Source organism: Drosophila melanogaster, chromosome 3R (genome assembly GCF_000001215.4).
Source record: "Drosophila melanogaster chromosome 3R".
Lineage (NCBI taxonomy): Eukaryota > Metazoa > Arthropoda > Insecta > Diptera > Drosophilidae > Drosophila > Drosophila melanogaster.
The window spans coordinates 22,850,830-22,862,887 of NT_033777.3; the positions used below are offsets into that span (position 1 = coordinate 22,850,830).

Below are 12,058 nucleotides of genomic sequence, written 5' to 3' on the forward strand. Positions count from 1 at the left end.
TGCTACAGTCATTGTCTGGTGGCAAACCGCAAAGGGTGACGCAGCTTCTTCTGCGCCAGTTTGTATCCTTCTGCCAGCGGCATCTGTTGCCCCTTGTGGTCCTTTTTTCGGGTATTCCCTGCCATCCCAGCTGCGCTTTCGGGACACTTTATAGACTGGCAAAAACACGAACCATTAGTCAGAAGTGCAGCTGAGTATATTAAATAAAACTATTTATAAAATTCTAGTAAATAATCAAATAATCCCTGAGAAACATTTATCCTTTATAAATGTGTTATATTCATTAAGGCGTAAGATTCTTTTCTGCAGTTCGAGAGTTCTGTAGTTTTTTTTCTCACTGCCTTTGGTATATTATTCTCAAGGACCCCTAATCGCCAGTGTCTCGGTTCCTTGGAGGTTACTTCGCTGCGGGGAACTTGGGCTTTAGGTGGGTGCACCTTGTTAAATTTTGCATTGGATTGCCAGCTTCCCTAGTTGCCTGCATTTCGCCTCCATGTCTCGCACGTTCGCCGGCTGCGTTTATATTTATGCAGTTTACGTGTCAGTCGGTCCAGGGTAGTTCCTTCTAAGGTCCTTTTTTTTCTCTGGGTCTCAGTGTGTGTGTGTGTGCAACAGCATTTGTCATATTTGGCATGATGGTAACTACTTCCGTGTGTTGTGTGCCCCCGCCTGCTTTAGTTTTCCCCTGGAAAAGCGGAAGAGAAGTGAAGCCAGTGCATTACCTTCGATTGCTCACGTCGCCCCGGAAAATGTTGATTTCTGGCGACCTGAAAACACACAGCTATAATGCAGCAGAGCACAGTCGTCTGGCAAATTAAATTTAAACAGTTGCGACGTGCAAAGTCGCTGTGCGCCAAGGATCAACATTTTCCGAAACTTTGTTGGCTTAAAATGAATTTTCTTTCGTTAAGGAATAGCCACAAAAAATCGACTGTATTTAAGGCGAGAGTTGAAGTTTCAAAAAATGAAAATTGTATGTGAAATGATTTGGCTTTTATTTGTTAATTTCCAGCTCATTCAGAATTTGAAATTAATTTCTAAGCCAAAGCTGATATTTTCATGAATTTCTAACACTTTCTTTTGCCATTTTAGATTTCATTCAATTTGATCCAGCTTAATTCCCATCTTAACTATTATTCTTCACAAAGCAGTTGCATTTTCCCAAGTGCAGCGCTTATTAAACAGAATAAATTAGACTGGCTCACCGCTAATTTGTACAGGTGACACGGCAGCGGCGCAGATAAATTTCCAGGGCGCCATTAGTGGTGCCGTCTATCAGCCGCCATTAATAACATTCAACATCCAAGATGCACATGCGGCCAAGGCTTATGGCTGGGTCTAAAGATTCAGCTGCAACTGGTTTTGGGAGTTGGAGCTGAAGCTGAAGCTGCCCAAATTGCACTTGGCACTTTGCGGCACAAACAGAAATTGGCCCTACCAATAATATTGGGCGCTGGCCGTGTCCGTATCCGTGTCCGTATCCGTGTCCATGTCCGTATCCTGTTGACTCCGGATTGCCTTTGGTTGGGCTGCTGTTGTTGCTGCTAAAATGGCTAAACCAACAGACAGCTGGCAGGTGGAGGCTGTACGGGATTACCCGGAATCTTTGGGCTCCTCGGGGCGTGTTTTGACCGGGTGGCCATCATTATGGGCCATCTGTGGGTGTTTGGCCGGTTCTTGGGATTCCGGCAATTCTGTGTTTGAATACCGGCATGGATTGCTGGTGGGTTGGCTTTCGGTTTGGCCGGCATTTTGGTCAACTGAAGGCGAAAGAATTATTTGCAATTATTTATTAATTTCATTTGCGCCGCTTCGGCCGGCTGCCTGTCATGCCCGGTACTTAAATATTTGATTGAACATTTAAATATTATTTTAATTAATTTTGCAAGTTTACCTTTACTGGCATTGTTTGCATTCGGGCAGCTGATCGGGTGGGGGGTGGCTATTTGCCCGGACATTGAACATTGGCAATTCAATACACAATTGCAACGACCATGCATAATTTATTTAGTGGTTTATTGCGCTGCGGTCGATTGCAAATGGTATATATAGTATGTGCTATATGCTATATGGGTATGGAGTCCTGTCAGGAGGACGATGATGACTGGCGCACCCGTGTTCAATATAATCATTATGACACGACCGCAAATTTCAATAAAGAGATTTTTTGGCTTGTCGATCAATCAGAAAGGCATTCGACATGGCTTAATTCCCACCAAATTGTATCCAATTCTGTGCGTGCGTGTGTATGTGTGTGTTTTTTTCCAACTATGCAGGCTGCCTGCTGCATTCTCCTTAATTATTTCACACAATTTTTGTTTTTTGCTCCAAATTTGTTGGCTCGCAAGGCAGTGGGAATGCGTTGCTTGTTAGCAGGTGAGTGCAGAGAAACATGCAATTAGTGCCAAAGCCAACTGAGGCAAGAAGATGGCCAATGGCAAAGTGAGTGTGTAGGTGTGAGCGAGAGTGTGGGCCAAAATGTGATCAAATACGCACACACACACACTCAGCAACTACATACAACTACTACACTCACACCCGGAACGAAATATACTAAAGTGGCAGTGAGTTTTCGGCCTCTGTAGCCTTTCGTGCACACCAGCTGCTTTTTGAATTTTGGTGTTTAGCTTTTAGCGCCTAAAACTATGCTTTAGTGGTCAAGTGGAACAAACACAACAGAATCCAGCTGCAGAGGGTCGCAGACACAGGGAATACTACAAAAATCCCTACGAAAACCAAGGCCATGGTGCTGGCTGGGTTGGGGCGACCAAAGTGGGAGCATAGGTGGTGTTTTTGGGGGGGGGCCAGGCAGGCTAATGGAGGGCCCAGGTCTGGTCATTTGCAACATGGTTTATGTGCTGGGCGCTGGACAATGCTTTTTGCACTCAATGAGGCCCTCCGTCCTACATGGCCATGTGCTTTGGCCCTGCACCAGCGGTATGATTTACAGCTATGCAGCTTAAATATTAAATGAATGAATAAAATATGTGGCGTCCAGACTGTTGCTGCTGCTCCCACTCACGATACTGCTCCACATTTTTGGTCTCCGAACGAAAGCAATTCAATTTTTTTGGAGCATTTTTTTCTGGCCGTGCAAAGAATGTTCCTCTTCAAACATTGGTTCGGATCGGAAAACCAAAACAGTTCTGTGCCCGATATTGGCAGTTTAATTATTTATTTAATTAAGTTGCAATAAATAAAAAAAAAGATTTAAATGCAATTTGCATCTGTATTTTCCTTAGTGTAGGTACATCAACCTGTAGGGTTGTGAGTACACTTCCACTTGGAGCAGGCTGATTTGCATAGCTAATGTTGCACATTTTTCGTAGCCAAAGTGCCGAAACTTTTAGGCTGCTGGCAAATATTGAATTTTCTTAAATTCCACTCCCTCGAGAAGTAAATCTTGCACTTTGGCCCCTCGACATTATATGTATTGCTATGCAAACGAGCAGTGAAGTGCACATTAAACTGCAAATAAACGATTTCGCCGATGAAGCCGAAAGAAGTGCAATGGAAAATGGCAGACACGGAGGAGCAAGGACACTTGACTGGGCGATTATTTTTTGGCCAGCCGGCAAAAGGAGGATGGAAAAGCGTTTAAGGAATGGAAAATTCCCTCGATTGCTTGGCGCGTGCTTTTTGAGAGCAATCGTGTGCGTTGAATGGTGCTGGCCATGAATACATACATATATCTACCTGTTCGTCTGGCGTTTCATTCCTGCCCTTAATTGCAGCATCGATTTGTTGATCTCGCCGAAGGGGATGCAAGGGGAACACTTCCTTCCGATTTGCTGCGATTGAAAAATTAATTTGCAACTAATTGACTTTCGGGCACTCAGATGTCTAATTTACGTTCCGTGCAGCAGTACCCATCCAGAATCCAGAGTCCCATCCAATTTTGACCGCTACTGGGGAAAAAAGGTAGAAGAAACGGTCAGCATTTCGGCAGGACTCGACTCTCTTAGCGTTCCATTTCCGTTCGTCTGCCGGCGTGTTAATTGCATTTGCGTGTTGCAGACTTGGCCAGCGAAAGGGGTTTTGTTATCGGGGGCAGGCCAATGCGACTCTAGCAGCCAGTGGACACTGGAAACTGAAAACTGGCAACAGCAAACAACGTTGTAAGTGCCGGTTGGCAGTCAGCGGGGACACAGACACTGGCTAAAGTGACTTCCGCTCGAACAGGACACACACCCTGCCACACACACACACACACCCACACACCCAAACACCCAAGCACACAATCACACTAATACACACACGCTTTGAGCCGCAGACACATGAGTTGGTCTGTCAACGAGAAGGCTCATTTACTTGGCCCATCATTGTCTCTCTAGCAGCAGTGATATCTTGGCCGAAACGCAGCCAAATCTGGAGATTTTTTTTCCATAATATTTCATCCATATTTTCGAGAAATCAAAACCAAATTCTTATGTAAAAAAAAGCCCTCCGAACAGAAATAAGTCAGTTATTTCCTCAGGAATTAATACAGATTGCAAGAGGCTGTGTTTATTACGAATATGAACTTCTATAAGCACTGGAATATGAATTTGAAATTTTCCAATAATTTTCCCAGCCATATAGTCCAATAAGAACACGTGCTATACAGCCCTACAATATTTTCAAGCCATAAGTGCGCTGTAAGCTGCTTTCGACTTCCTTTCTAGCCACTTTTTAGGTAATCGGTTGTGGACAACACTGACAGCCAATGCCCAACTGCCGCCATGTGTGAGGGAATGGTGATGGTGGGACTCAGCTCAATGCACCATGGGTCTTTGTGCCTCGTTTCCGGTCATCGAGCTGCGTCTCAGTCGTTGGAGCCTGGGCATCATCATCGTCTCCAGCCGTAATTGCCTTTCAAATAGCGCCAAACTACGAGCTAATGAAGGCCTTGAGTGCATGCGTAATGGTGTAATAATACCTCCTGGCTAGCTAGCTGCATAGCTCTATAGCCGTATAGCTGGATAGCTGGATAGTTGGATAGCCGTCTGCCAGCAGCTACAATAACGACCCAATCATCGCACTCATCCCATCCTAGTCGGCTTCCATATCGAGGCTTCACTGCCGCCGCCGCTCGCTACCTTCTGTTCTCCGTTTTCTGGCTTGCTGACCCTCTTGTTTGTTTATTGGTGACGCAAAGTTCTTGGGCCTGCTGTCTGGGCGCAAATTGATTGCCATTGACACACCACTGTGGCACATTTCATTTCACTTTTATCGAAGCCAAATTTGTTTGCCGAAGCAGGCCTGTTAATTAATCCAAAAGTTCTCCAACTTCTGCCACCTTTTTGTAAGCAAAAAAAAAAAAACATACATGGCCACTCAGATGTATATGAAAAGGCATTCTGGTTTTTTCCATTTGGCCTGCAATTAAGCTGGTAAAATGTTTTTTTTTTCTAAATGCAAAAGGAATTCAAATATCTATCTATGCTCGACCCCAGTTCAATCGACGTAATTGCGGGCATTAAAATAAAATGAAAATTGCTTCTAATGCGGCAATTTTCAGTTGCTGCACCGGCAAATGCCTGGCCAAGTGTGTTCAATTAAATATTTATTGCTCCTCAATGCTGAAATCCTCTTTTGTGGGAGCCGCACTGCTACTGCAATTTGATATCGAAGCGTTTTGCTTTGGCTACCATTTACTAGTACGCTTACTTTTTTTTTTTTTAACTTTTTATTCGCTCGGCTCTCGCACAAACGATTTTTTGTCATTTCACATTCTACGGGAAGGCAGGCGGAGCACAAGGAGCAGCGGCAGGACCCACGCACACAATGTGTCCTTGATTGGCCGGCAGGTCCAGGCGGGTTCGCTTTTGTGTCCATTCCATACCGGGCATGCCATCCATGCCATTCGTCCATTCTGAGAGGACCGACCTGAGAGGAGCGTGAACCGTGCAGCAACAATGACCCGTCGTGAACAATGGCCAACGACCTGGCCAAGTCGCCTTCACTTTTTCAGGCCATCAGCCATTTCGAGTCTTTAAATGTTAAATATTGTGCGCCGAGTAGCTCCACCGTCGACGGCTGATCACTTTCAGGTGTAAGCCGCCCACGAAACGATTACATTCACGCACGTAGGGCGAAAATACGTTCAGATAAAGTGCGTGAGTGCGGGCGACAGGAAGTTGGAAGCTTGAATCTGGCGCGTTACGTAACCGCATTCCCTGTCTGCTCCAATCTACACTTCACCGACACCAAGCCCAACCCCGACCCCAAACCTTTTTCCCACCGACCCGTGACTCTTGGTAAAATGCCAGAAAAGTATGTTAATCAGTTGAAATGTGCCGAATTTCGATACAACGCCCCCAGAGAGGCGCCGTCATCAGCATCATCGGTAGCATCATCATCAGGCGGCAATGCATTGCAGGTGGTTGGCAAATAGTACACTGCTAGAAATGGAAAATTTTGGGATAATTACAGCCACATCATTTTTAAATGACTTCTAGCTAAACGCATTAAAATGAGAGCTGAAACAATAACATCTGTGTCAAATGGTTTGACAGTAACTAAAGTATATAACATATTTTTGAGAATATTTCATACAATATTTTCATAACACTACAAATTAACTTCAAAGCCTGTAATTGAAACTATTTTCGATTTTCGTAGCTAATTTTATACGAGTGCGTTTGGCTGGCTTACAAGCTCATTTGCTTTTTCGTCGTGCAGGTGGGTGCTGTCGTTTTATGTTAATCATACGCCACGTTGGGCGATAATAACGCGGCAAACAAGCAAACAAGATGAAATACGCGTGCCGCATGCGTAATAAATTTTATCAACGTTCTAACCAGAGCGCATACGTAATGAGTGAAGTTTTGTTTGGCACTTGAAATGCCACAGGGAATTGAAATGCGAATGGGAATGGGAATGGGTGGTGGAACTGGAAATGGAAGTGGTTGGGTATCCGAATTAGAATTGCTAGCTATCTGTGAAATGCACTGACGTTTAGTTTATCGGTCGGCACAAGTCAGGCCTGGCTTCTGGCCTGGTCCCCGTTGGTAAAGTAAATAAATATTTATGGTGTTTTTTTTTCCTTTGAGTGGAGCGAGCGATACAATTTATCGATTGCCTGCAGAGATTACTTGTGCCGTGCAATTATATTTCTTTTATACATCGCTTTCCGATTTTATTGCTCCAATGATTTTAATTGCCATCGGAGTGGAGTGCGGTGCGAGTGGGCATACATATGCTTACAGTACGACCGAGTGCGACAATTTGAGAGCAACATAAATTTCCAGAGAATGAAAACCGGAAGTCGCTTGTCACACATACTTAAGCATTATGTTAATTTATATTCACACGCTCACAAACTCACGCATCCAGCGCGCAAGCGACTATGAAATTTGAAGCGACAGAGCGTCGTTTAAGCCGGAAACAGACAGCAGGCTGCCTGCGAATGTGTCTCTGCATATCTATGTGTTTGTGTGTGTGTGTGTATCTGTGCGACAATATCCTTGTCAGGCATGGGAATCGGAATCTCAAGCACATGCAGCTAATTCTCCACTCGCACTCCCCCGCCTAAAATATCCATTTTCCCCATGCAAATGGCAAGGCAGCGCAACGTAGCCATATTGCGGATGCGGATGCGGCTGGCAGGAAGCCGCCTCGACGATCACTTGTCGCGCGATTCTGCAACCAGAAGCGTATAAATCTCCCCTCGAGGTGACACTTGGCAGATAAATCTCTGTTAGATTTACCCGAAACAATATCTACGATGTGTATTTATCACGTGCACGCAGTGTATCTGTATCCGGTGGACTCAAGCTAAAGAGGAGCCATTTATATCTCGTACTTGCCGAGTACACATCGTAATGACTATGAAAAAAGAATAAACAAACATCATTTAAAATTGAGCATCAAAATAGTAATAATATGCTTGGAAATTCTTCTTGTCCGTATATCTGTCTGTTTGATCCAAAAGCAAGATGCCTTCGTTTGTCGGACTGCCTGCCTGTCAGCTTTTTCATCTGTCAGTCTAGCCTCAGGTTTATTTATTTGTCTCTCTCCGCCCGGTTTTGTTCGCATATCAATCGTGCTGTCCGTAAGTCCACTTGTCCGCCACTGCCAAGGAAACGCCTCTAGTTATGCAACATAATTTAATTACTGAGTAATAAGTACAGAGCAGGTCCTTGTCGTTCTTGAGTCCTTAGTTTTGTGCCTTATTTCTATTCCACTTGGCCTAATCCATGCGTATATGTGTGTGGGAGTAACAAACAGCTGTTGCTAAATGCCTTTGATCATTATGCCATGCGCTGCATAAAAAATTGACTGGGCTTTCTTGGCAAACGAATCGCCCGAAACCGAAATCTTGACCCCTGCAAATGGCTGGACATAAAGAAAACTCATTAAATCATTTAGGCAGACGCCTTTGACACAGTTTTCGTTGTTGCCGGACACCCACAAAAGTTTCCAAATGAAATAGATGAGCGCACATAAACCACAGCACTCGCTAACTGGAAATGAAGGAGGTTCTGCGGTCAAAGGCACAAGAATGGCCCAAAAGGTAAGAGCGAAACGATGAAACGTGGCAAAGGTAAAAGGACAATGCACAGACAATGGCCACAATATTTCTCTTTCTCAGACCAACAAAAGGCAGTCCTCGTGGCCTGAAAAATCACCAAAAATAAATTTCAAATTGTTAATAGAACCCTAACCCTACTCTACCTTATTCGCATCCTTTTGGCTATAATTACGGCTTGGGACGCAAACGCTTCGATTCCATTGAAGTTGGGTAAAATTCAATTAGACCAGCACACCAAACATGGCTGATAAGCAAATTTTAAGTCTGGCCAAGACAAATACAATTTGTGTTGCAAACAAAGTGCAGGGGAAGTGCTCAAAATTGATTATTAAATGCCCAGCAATGGCTTTGACAAATATTTAGCAAGCAATTCAATGCAAATTTCATCGGTCGGAACAATGCGAGTGCTCCCATCATGGACTTAATGCATATTAAACCATGCGCCATTAATAAAACGTGCACAAATGCCAAAGCATAGCCAAAGTTCGGTGGGTTGGGGTGGTTGGGGTAGTTGGGTGTACGGGTGATTAGGTGGTTGGCTAGTTGGGTGGTGCGACTGTCGGTGGTCATCGTCAAAGTGCCATAAACAGCAGACAAGTCCGGTGCTCGGCCGGGTCACAGTACGATTGAGTCCTGGCCCTGGCACGGACTGTATGTGTTTGTTATGAATAGCTGCAGACGTGGAAATACATGCACACGCTCTGAAATTAAGCACAATCGGTACACTGTTAAAAACTAAGGTTATCATCCGGAAAAAAAGCCCCAAGTGTCCTTACCTAATCACTTCACTTGAGAATATTGAAGTGATGTTTGGCCCAATAGATGTGGACTATCAAAAAGGCTAGTCCTTTCTGTGACCTATAAATTTCGATCGCCCAATTTGAAACTTTTTACCTGGTGTCCTTGATTTTCGCTAGACTTTTCCCCAAGTGTTTTTTGCACTACAAGCGAGGTGCCTTTGGCGTAGGCGCACGTACGCCCGACCAAGTCGGTTGGCCATCTGTGGGGCTAACCCAGTTCCCAGACCGGACACCAGGTGGCCGGGAGCAGGGTTGCGCGGTGCTGGTGGGTCAGGTGGAGATGGCCATACGCACGTGAGCGTCCGACTGATGGCCCATAGAAAAGTGCGGCTGGCCGCAGGCCGAGCGTACGTACGTGGAATCGTAGCCACTCAATGGACTTGAACCAGGATCCGGAGACCGGAGTACAAGTTCTGCTCGTTTTCGGAACGCATTTGTGCACGAACCCCAAGTGGGACATGTGATTATTTATGTCGCCGTTGATTATGAAGTTGATGACCTCTCGGCTCCATTGGCAGGCAGTTTTACGTAATCCCCCACAGCAGCGGGTTCAGCAGGGGATTATGGGAATGCGTTGGATGGAATGGCTTGAATGGATCGACATGTGCACTTGTGTATGCTGCACTATTTCAAGCAAGAGGTCCTTATGCTATGCAAATTGATTGATAATCGCCATGAAATTTCTGCATTCAATGCATGTTCTTGTAGAGGACTTTCCCTAGTGAATGGCTTATTTTAATCCAAATCTGTCGCAAATGAATATTTTGATGGAAACGTACAATGTACTTGCATTGCGGACAAGAGCCACAGCTGCCTTAAATCCACTTACACGAACAGATGTGGCAATCACAAATTAGCAGGAAAAGCTAAGTTCAGTGTTGAATTGTTGTAATCAAGCTAGAACACATTTTGTAGTTAACTTAGCAAATTTTACACATTCCATGATTTTACTTATATGCAATCATTTTTATGGTTATAATATGTAATACACATTAAAAAGCCAGAACATAGCCAATTCAGCAGCACTAGAGATTGATTATGCATTTGAATGAATATGCATTCACAGGTCCTCCACAATTGTAATCAATGTCGATTTACACTATGAGTGAAATTGGATTTCCGTCAAGGAACAACAGTACTCTTGGCCCTCTTCATCTTATTCGAACACATCCTGCTGCTCACCCTTTTCTCACCCATCTACACGCCTCACATCTCGCACATCCTGTTTATCTGACACGCTCTATCAATGCCCTACACGGCGTATGCGTGTTATGCAGCAACGTGTAATCTGGTCCATCGATTGAATAGATTTTAGTGCAATACGATTGGAGTACCCACACTACGGGCCAACTGCAAGTTTGGCCTTCAAAATCGTGTATAGCTAAAATCAGGTCCGTGCTGCGTGCTCATTAGTCGATTTGCGATTTAATTAATTTTGCTAAATTGGATTAATGAGATGGTTGCCAATTAGAGATTCATTTCGTATTTGGCCCCCTTTGTTGTTGCGCATAATGCGAAATGGGAATTTACATAAATTAATTTGAAATTTACAACATTTACATATGTACACAAATAATTGGAAAGATGCGATGATTTGCCGATAAGCGCAGCTCTCTCATCCTAATTGAAACACCACTGCACAAATTGGTCAAGTTGCTGGGATGCTGTTCGTTGGTTTCAATGCAAACACCTCACTCAACCACCCAATTGCCGAACAACTGAACCACCAAAACACAGACGACCCCACACAGCCATGATAATTTGCTCGACACCGAACTCGTAAAAGTGCCCGCCTCAATAACCACTGAACCACTGAAACATTAGTCTATCGGAAACTCGATATTTTATTGTTTTCCCAGTTAAGCTCTGGACACGAGGACATGCTTCTCGGACTATATCAAATCAAACAGACACTGGCTCACCCGCCCGGTCGCATAAACAAACCCATTCGGACATCGTTTCTGTGTAACCCCCTTGGGAATGGTCTACACTGCGAGAAAACGGCATACGTTTACATATGAAAAGCAAAAATAAGAAATATATTTGTTGATGCACACCTGCTTTAAAAAGTGAACTAAACCATTCTCACTTAATTTGATAACAACATATTTACTAGCACTTAATTTCTCTCAGTGTACGATGTATTTTCCATTGGCAGAAAAGCTTATGAAACGACTCTGAACTGGCTGACTGAATGATGGTCCGAAGGGGCTGACTGAATGACTGGCTGACCCTCACGATAGCCGATACAAACCGCATAGACTTGGTAATGTTCCTCGTTCCTGTTTCATTTTTTTTTTTTTTTTTTTGGTTTTTCGGGCAGACCCAGAGACGCACATTTCAATTTATTGCAATTTTTATTGCTGAAAACTTCGTGCGAAGATTTTTATGCGTCGTCAAGTGGCAACGGGCCAAGGAGCTGGAGTTTTCCTCCTTCTGTTTTTTTTTTTTTTTTGTTTTTGGTGAGTTAGTGAATAATGCGCTCAGCACTGTCCAGTCTGATAAGAAAATAATAAACTTGGCCAGCAGCAAAAACATTTCACAATTATCGTACCCTGGTCGAGAGTGAAAACTTTTTCCACCCCGCAAAACACTCGCAACGACTGTCTGCTTGACTTTGACTGTGTTTTCCAATTCCAATTCCGATCTCAGTTGCAAGTCGCATTCGTATTTTCTTTGCCATTGCAACTTGCACTTCCGCTTGGCACTTTACGCAGACAGCCAGATAACAGCGCTAAACACA

General features: G+C 44.1%; 1 long non-coding RNA gene across 1 annotated transcript; it reads right to left on the reverse strand.

The window, feature by feature from the left end:
* Positions 1-258: 258 nt before the first annotated feature.
* lncRNA:CR43846 (long non-coding RNA:CR43846) lies at positions 259-975 on the reverse strand. The gene has a single exon (NR_074050.1). It is a non-coding gene; the product is annotated as a long non-coding RNA:CR43846 (long non-coding RNA).
* Positions 976-12,058: the final 11,083 nt, after the last annotated feature.